The 7,729-nt window shown below is 38.0% G+C and overlaps 1 pseudogene; it reads left to right on the top strand.

Annotated features, from left to right (window-relative positions):
* The first annotated feature begins 400 nt into the window (after positions 1-400).
* LOC122474904 lies at positions 401-1,899 on the top strand (annotated as a pseudogene).
* Positions 1,900-7,729: the final 5,830 nt, after the last annotated feature.

Below are 7,729 nucleotides of genomic sequence, written 5' to 3'. Positions count from 1 at the left end.
GTCGATTAGTGATTCCCAGGGCTCACAGAGTAAGGGAGACGACGGGAATGGCAAGTGACTGCCACTCAGTAGGGAGTTTCTTCTAGAAGTAATGAAAATATTCTAAAATTAGATCATAATGATGGCTGCACAGCTCTGTAAATGGACTAAAACCATTGAATTTTGCACTTTAATTGGGTGAGCTTTATGTAAGTAAATTATATTTCAGTAAAACTGACAAACATATATATTAGCAATGTTTTGGGAGGCATTCTGGAGCATTAGACACTTTTACCTTAAAAAGACAGAGCAGAGGCCCCGCCTTTCCATTCCAGCTGCTGCTTCTTTCCCCACCGCCGCCCATCCCAGATCTGTTCTTTAGTGCAGACAAAAAAGCAGGTATCAATAGGTCAGGAGAAGAATGACATTCAAACAGATTTCCAGCAACAAAGGCTTTGGAGGATTGTAGAAAGGTTTGGAACATGACAGTGTTGAACTGAACTGCAAAATAAAATTGGCTATCTCCTTACTGATGTGGGCAACAAAGGCAAAAGAAAAAAATTAAGTCTCCTGATGATTTACAGCCCATTGAGGAGTCCTTGAGACTGGCAGAGTGACATTCCTGTAGGAGGTCAGCTGCCTCCATGATGACACTTTGCTGAGGGCAAAAGGCAACCTTAGCTTAACATTATCCTGACTTCCAGGTTCCTCTAAGTCTACTTTAACATGTAAAAATTCCTTTGGAAACTTCCCCCAAATGTATGTTGGCAATCATCCTCCAAGCATACGCTGATATACATCTGACAGGTCTCATGACTGAGCATTTACTAAACAGAAATAAATGACCTCTTCCTAACAATAACAGCTAGCCCTGTCAGGGTCCTGGAAACCTTGCTCCCAAGATTCCTTGGAGAATTACACTATCCCCAGCCTCCGCCCAACTTGAAAGTGCATAAGCAGTCACCCATCACAACCCCAGTGCAGCTGTTTCTGCCCACGGGTTCTTTGCCTGTGCTTTAATAAAACCACTTTTTGCACCGAAGATATCTCAAGAATTCTTTCCTGGCCATCAGCTCCGAACCCCAGCATTCCCACATCACTTACTACCAAAGGCAGAAACTGGAAAATCCTCTGCACTGAGTTGGCTGTCTGGTTTAACTTGCACAGAACAAAATTTTGTATCAAAGTCTGGTTCTCATCAAGCTGCCTCAGAACATGGCCTTGTCATTGCTCCAGATACCAGCCCTCGTGTCTGTAATTTTAAAGGAGAAGGCTAGAGCTGGGACTTTGGCAACGGCGCTGGGTTTTATGTGGATGCTATTGAAGATCCTTGGAAAATTACCTATAGAATGTATTCTTAGGTAACTGAGGAGCTACCCAACTCATAAATGCCCATATTCCAGTGGACCCACAAAGGATGTCAATTTCTGGCCACTCTGTGGGAGCACATGAATCTCTAATCTGTACTTTGAAGAATCCTGGAAAGTACAAATCTGTGTCAGCATTTGCTCCAATTTGCAACCCAGTGCTCTGTCTTTGACACACACACACACACACACACACACACACACACACACACAAAAGCCTTTAGTGGATATTTGGGAAGAGATCAAAGTAAGTGGAAGGCTTATAATACCTCTCATCTTTTGAAGTCCTATCCAGGTTCTCAGCTAGACGTGCTAATTGACCAAGGAAAAGATGACCAGTTCCTTTCAGATGGACAGTTACTACCTGGTAACTTCATAGCTGTTTGTACAAAGTCCCTGTTGTTTTCAGATTATAAGAGGGTTATTATTATAGCTACTACTTCATTGCAACCTTTATTACTGATCATATCAGACATCATCCTGAATGCTTGAATGCATGAATAACTACAGATAAGAGAGTTTCTTCAGGCCTATAGAATTGTAATGAACAGAATTGCAGGGGAAAAGGATTTGAAAACTCTGGATTTCATAGTGCTAAAAATGCATCATTCCATAGTTGAATCACTTTGAGAATAAATATAAAAAGCCTGAAAAGAAAAGTACTTTTGGTTTTCTTATTCTGTGACATAAAACAGGTTTTGTTGTCATTTCTCAGAGATCATGAAGTTTTTCTAATGTATCCATGTAATAATATTGAAACTACAGTTGAAAACTTGCTTCAAAAGAGTGCTTTGGTACTAAATTTTTTCCCCGCTGTTTCACAAAATCATATGTATTTAATGAATTCCCTGCTCTAATAGTTAACAACCCATACTCTAATCTTTTGCTGTATCCAGTATGGTTCACAGATTAGCATCATTAGTATCTCCCGAGAGGTTACTAGAAATGCAGAATCTCTACTCCAGTCCGGCTGAATCAGGCCTGCCTTTTAACAGAATCATAGGCGCAAGAAGGTGATTCATATGCACACGAAAGTGCTCTAAAGTAGGGCTTCCCACAGAAGATCTCCAGAGCAACTGCCTCAGCTGGGGTTTTGTTACAAATGGAAATTCTCAGGCCCCATCTAAACCTAGCAGACACGCTAACAATCTGTGTCTTATCAAAATCTTGGTGGTTCTGATCATGATAAATTTGCTGCACACAATAAAATCGTTCTGTTGCAAAATAGAGTCACCCAGGGAACTTTAAAAATTCTTGATGTCTAAGTTGCAACTCATGCAAGTTAAATCAGAATCTTCATGCCTGGGAATCAGGTGTTAGCATTTTTAAGAATTCCTCCGGCATTCAAATTTGAAAATCTGCATTCTAAAGGAGAAAAATAATGTAAATTGATTTTTTTTTGATTGATCAAACTAGCTGTAGTTCTCAGAATAAGTATGACTTATTTGACGAAATTATGTTCTAGCAGAAAATAATTGACTGGCCTTTTGGTTCATCTGTTGCAGGAGAGTTTTTTAAAATTCTTCATTCACCTTGAACTCTGTGTTTTTCTTCACTTAATCTGTTATAAATCCTCTGGTGACATTTGTGCTACAAATGTGGAAAATGAGTGAAATCCAAGCCCTAAATGTAATACGCCTAGGGCTTTAGAAAAGGATACAAGAGAACAAAAGAGGGAAATACCTCTTTAAAGAAGGGGTAGCGCATAAAGAGGTAATTATGTGTAACAGGGACAGTAGGCCATGCCTGCTAGCTGTTGAAAGACAGAAAGAGGAGAGCAGACGTTGTATTTTCTTAAAGAAGCACATGCCACAGGTTTTGGTTATAAAAAAAAAACAAAGGGGCGCCTGGGTGGCGCAGTCGGTTGAACATCCGACTTCAGCCAGGTCACGATCTCGCGGTCCGTGAGTTCGAGCCCCGCATCAGGCTCTGGGCTGATGGCTCAGAGCCTGGAGCCTGTTTCTGATTCTGTGTCTCCCTCTCTCTCTGCCCCTCCCCCGTTCATGCTCTGTCTCTCTCTGTCCCAAAAATAAATAAACGTTGAAAAAAAAAAAAAAAAAAAAAAAAAAAAAAAAAAAGACAGGGCAAGGGCTTCAGGTATTTCTGCAAAGTTGGGGATCACTTCAATGAGAAACTAGTAGTCAGTATGTAACTAAGAGGAGAAGTCCAATTTGGGAGACACCATAAAGACCATGTCCTCCTGGTCTTAAATCATAAGGAAGATCCTGGATGGGATTCAGAATTCCCAGGGAGTGTGGGAGAGGAATGAGGCCCAGTTCTGGTGGTTTAAAGAAATTCATATTAAATAAGGGGGCGGCTCTTGGGAAGTTCAAACATTGTAACTTTTTGGGCTGCACTACTGAATCTATTACAAACTCCGTTGCTCCTGTGTTCTCTCAAAATATTGCCAGGAATGGACCTGTCATACCTGTCAAGGCAGTGGCGAGTGCTGCCTGAGAATAGATACCTGTCCAGTATCGGTATTAGTTTGGAGATGCCACTCCAAAATTATAAGAAATTGATAAAAGTTACTTAATCACTTTTCAGACAGAGACAAGAATTATGCTTTTGGTATATGTATTTTCCAGCATATTATACACTCACACAAACTAATTGGAAAGCTGACAAGAGAGGAGGAGCCCTAGAAGTTAATCCATAAACCAGAATCTACGAACGTAAGTTGTGTAAAACACATTGAGTTCTTCCTTAAATTAGAAGGAAGAGCTATAGCAGATGTCCTTTTAGTGTCCTAATCTTACCACAATTATTTGAACAAAGAGCTTAGTTCCTCTGAGGACTCTGTGGGTCCTTTCAAGCAGGAAATAAAACGCTTGAGACAAATCACATGCTCCTGAAAACTGGTTGATTTGGGGAGCAGTGTGGCTAGATGAAGAAAGGCCCTTGACTGAGGGCTTGGCCATGTACAGAGTAGCAAGCAAGTGCTTTGAAACTTTCTGAATGTACCCTAATACCAAGTGCACATGTTGCTGCTGAGGAAGTTTTGGCAACAGATAATAGGGAGAGAGGGGAGGGACTCCTAGAAAGAGAAGGTGATCAGATACTCTTCAAAAATTTCCCTGTGGAAGCCTACGCTGTCCAAGATTCCAAAGATTACATCAATTCTTCTCAATAAAAATAGCCTGGGGAGGGCAAAGGTATGAAACTAGAAGTTTCTAAGGAAAAGGGTAGACTGGAGAATCAATGGCCAGAATTTGGGACTAAACTTTGATGGTAGCTGGACGGTGGAGATGGGAAATCAGCTTGAGGCTGGAGAAACAGCACCTGGGAGCAGGCAATTGTCCTGAATAAAGCCTGGGGAGTTTTTTGAGATGAACACCTTCCAGTCACCAAAAATTTGGTTTGGGGTGACTTTTGGTAGTTTATAGTTTTCAAGAAATTGGTCCATCTCATTTATAATGTTAAATTTATGTGCATAGAGTTGTTCCTAGTATTCCCTTATTGTCCTTGTACTATCTGAGGGATCTGTAGTCTTATCTCCCCTTTCAGTCCTGATTATGGTAACTTGCATATTTTTTCTTCCTTGTTTCATCTGGCTAGAGTTTTATTAGAGAACTACTCTTTGGTTTGATTGGTTGCCTCTACTATTTTTCTGTTTACCACTCCATTTATATCTGTTCATATATTTGGAGAGTGCACTTCCATAGTAATGTGTACATTGTCTCCTTCCTTCTGCTTATTTTGGGTTTAACTTGTTCTTCTGCACTAGTTTCCTCATGTGAGGTTAGATAATCAACGTGAAATTTTCCTTTTTTTAATATAATCATTTAACTTTACACATCCCATAAATTATGATACATTGCATTTTCATTTTATTTCAGGTAAAAATATTTTCTAATTTCCCTTGAGTTTTTTTTTTCTTTTGCCCATGGGTTAATTTCTAAATGTTTTGTAATTTTCCTGATGTCTTTATGTTATTCATTTCTAGTGTAATTCCATTTATAGTGAGCCATACGATGTAGGGCTGTGTGTGATTTCAACAGTTGTAAATTGGTTAAGACTTGTTTTATGACCTAGAATATGATCTGTCTTGGTGACTGTCCTATGAACATTCGGAAATAATTTGTATTCTGCTATTGTTGGATGGAATGTTCTATAAATGGCAGTGTCAAAAGTCCTATATCCTTGCTGATTTTCCATCTGGTTCTATTGATCACTGACTGTAGATATCTTCAACTATATTTGTTAATCTGTTCTTTTAGATGTATCAGTTTTTGCTTCACATAGTTTGATGCCTGTTATTAGGAGCATATGTATTAATATTATTATGTCTTCTTAGAGAATTCATCCCTTTATTAGTATTTAACAATAAATTTAATGTCCTTTGTTATCCTGATAATATTTCCTTGTTCTAAAGTCTACTCTGTCTGATGTTAATATGGCTACTGCAGTATTCTTTTGATTGTTTTCATAATATATCTTTTACCTTTTACTTTTATCGATCTATATGTTTATATATACAGTGGATTTCCTGTCATCAACATATAGCTGAGTCTGCTTTACAATCTGATATGCCAGTTTCTGTTTTTAATTGGAACATGTAGAAATGTAGAAGCCTTACATCCACATAGGTCCCTTTCTACTCCTTTCTTTGTATTATAGTTGTAATATATACACACATACTCACATTGAAAGGCTCACCAGACAATGTTACACTTTTTGCATTTGATAGTTATATTTAAAGGACTCCAAGGGAGAAAAGTCACCTATTATATTTACCTTGATATTTATCATTTCTGTTACTCTTTATTTCTGTAGTTCCATGATTCCCTCTGGCATTATTTTTCCTCATCTTTAAGATCTTCCTTTAGTGTTTCTTTTAGAACAGGTCTGTTGGTTCCTAGTTCTAGTTTCCCATCAGCCAAAAATGTCTTCATTTGCCATTACTCCTGAAGGTTTTTATTGGATATAGAATTTGGGGTTGACAATTGCTTTTTTTTGTTAGCACTTGAAAGTTATTTTGCTGTCTTTGGCCTCCATGGTTTTTTATGAGAAATCCATAGTCGTTCAAATTGTTTCCCTGTGTGTTTTATATAATATAAATATATTGTCTTTATACTATATATATATTATATATATATTTGGGTTTTGGTAGTTTGATTATAATATGTCTGGCTAGGCATGGGTTTTGTTTTGTTCTTTAGTTTATCCCATGTAGGGTTCTCAGAAATTCTTGAATCTGTAAATTTATGTCTTTCACAAAACTTAAGAAGTGTTTATACATAATTTCTTCAAATGTATGCATTTTTGCATCAATCAATTTCTTCTTTCCTTCTGAGACTCCAGTGATGTGAATATTAGGACTTTGATATTGTCCCAAAGGTACTTATGACTTTATTCTTTTATTCCTAATATTTAAAAAAATTTTTTAATGTTTATTTATTTATTTTGAGAGAAAGAGTGAGAGAGTGAGCATGAGTGAGCACGATGGGCAGAGAGAGGGAGAGAAAGGATCCGAAGCAGGCTCCGTGTGACTTGAACGTACAAACTATAAGATCATGACCTGAGCCGAAATCAAGAGTCGGACACTTAACCAACTGTCCCACCCTGGTGTCCCCCCTTTTTTTAAAATTGTTTTTTAATGTTTATTTATTTTTTGAGATGGGGGGAGGAGCAGAGAGAGAAGGAGACAGAAGATCTGAAGAGGACTCAGCGCTGACAGCAGAGAGCCTGATATGGGACTTGAACTCATGAACCATGAGATCATGAGATCATGACCTGAGCCAAAGTCAGATGTTTAACCGATTGAGCCACCCAGGCACCCCTTTCCTAATCTTTTTTTGATTGCACTTCAGATTGGATCATTTTTATTTATCTATTTTCAAGTTCACTAAACATTTCCTCTGTCGTCCCTTCCTCCATTGGAGCCATCCAGTAATTTTTAAAAATTTCAGATATTGTATTTTTTAGTTTTTAAATTTCTATCTGGTTCATTTTGTGGTTTCTCCGCTCTAAAATTCTACTTTTCTATGCGTTTTCAGAATGTCCACCTTTCTATGGAAGAAATGCCTCTATGTAGGTAAAGTGTTATCTCTGCTGCAACAGTAAAAGCTAAGAAGGGGAAAAAACCAATTTGAACACAAAGGCTCTATGGAAGAAATACCTCTAGGTAGGTGAAGTGTTATCTCTGCATGCAACAGTAAAAGTTAAGAAAAAAAAGAAAAAAGAAAAAGGGGAAAAAACCAATTTGAACACAAAGGCTCTATGGAAGAAATACCTCTAGGTAGGTGAAGTGTTATCTCTGCATGCAACAGTAAAAGTCAAGGAAAAGAAAAAAAGAAAAGAAAAAAAAAAACAGGAAGAAAATTCACCTTTTCTTTAGGGAGCATGGGTATAATGGGTGCTTGAACATCTTCGTCTGATAA

This window comes from Prionailurus bengalensis, chromosome D4, assembly GCF_016509475.1.
Source record: "Prionailurus bengalensis isolate Pbe53 chromosome D4, Fcat_Pben_1.1_paternal_pri, whole genome shotgun sequence".
NCBI classification, from domain to species: Eukaryota; Metazoa; Chordata; class Mammalia; order Carnivora; family Felidae; genus Prionailurus; species Prionailurus bengalensis.
The sequence above is the reverse complement of the archived record's forward strand: the minus strand, read 5'-3'. Positions and strand labels throughout refer to the sequence as shown.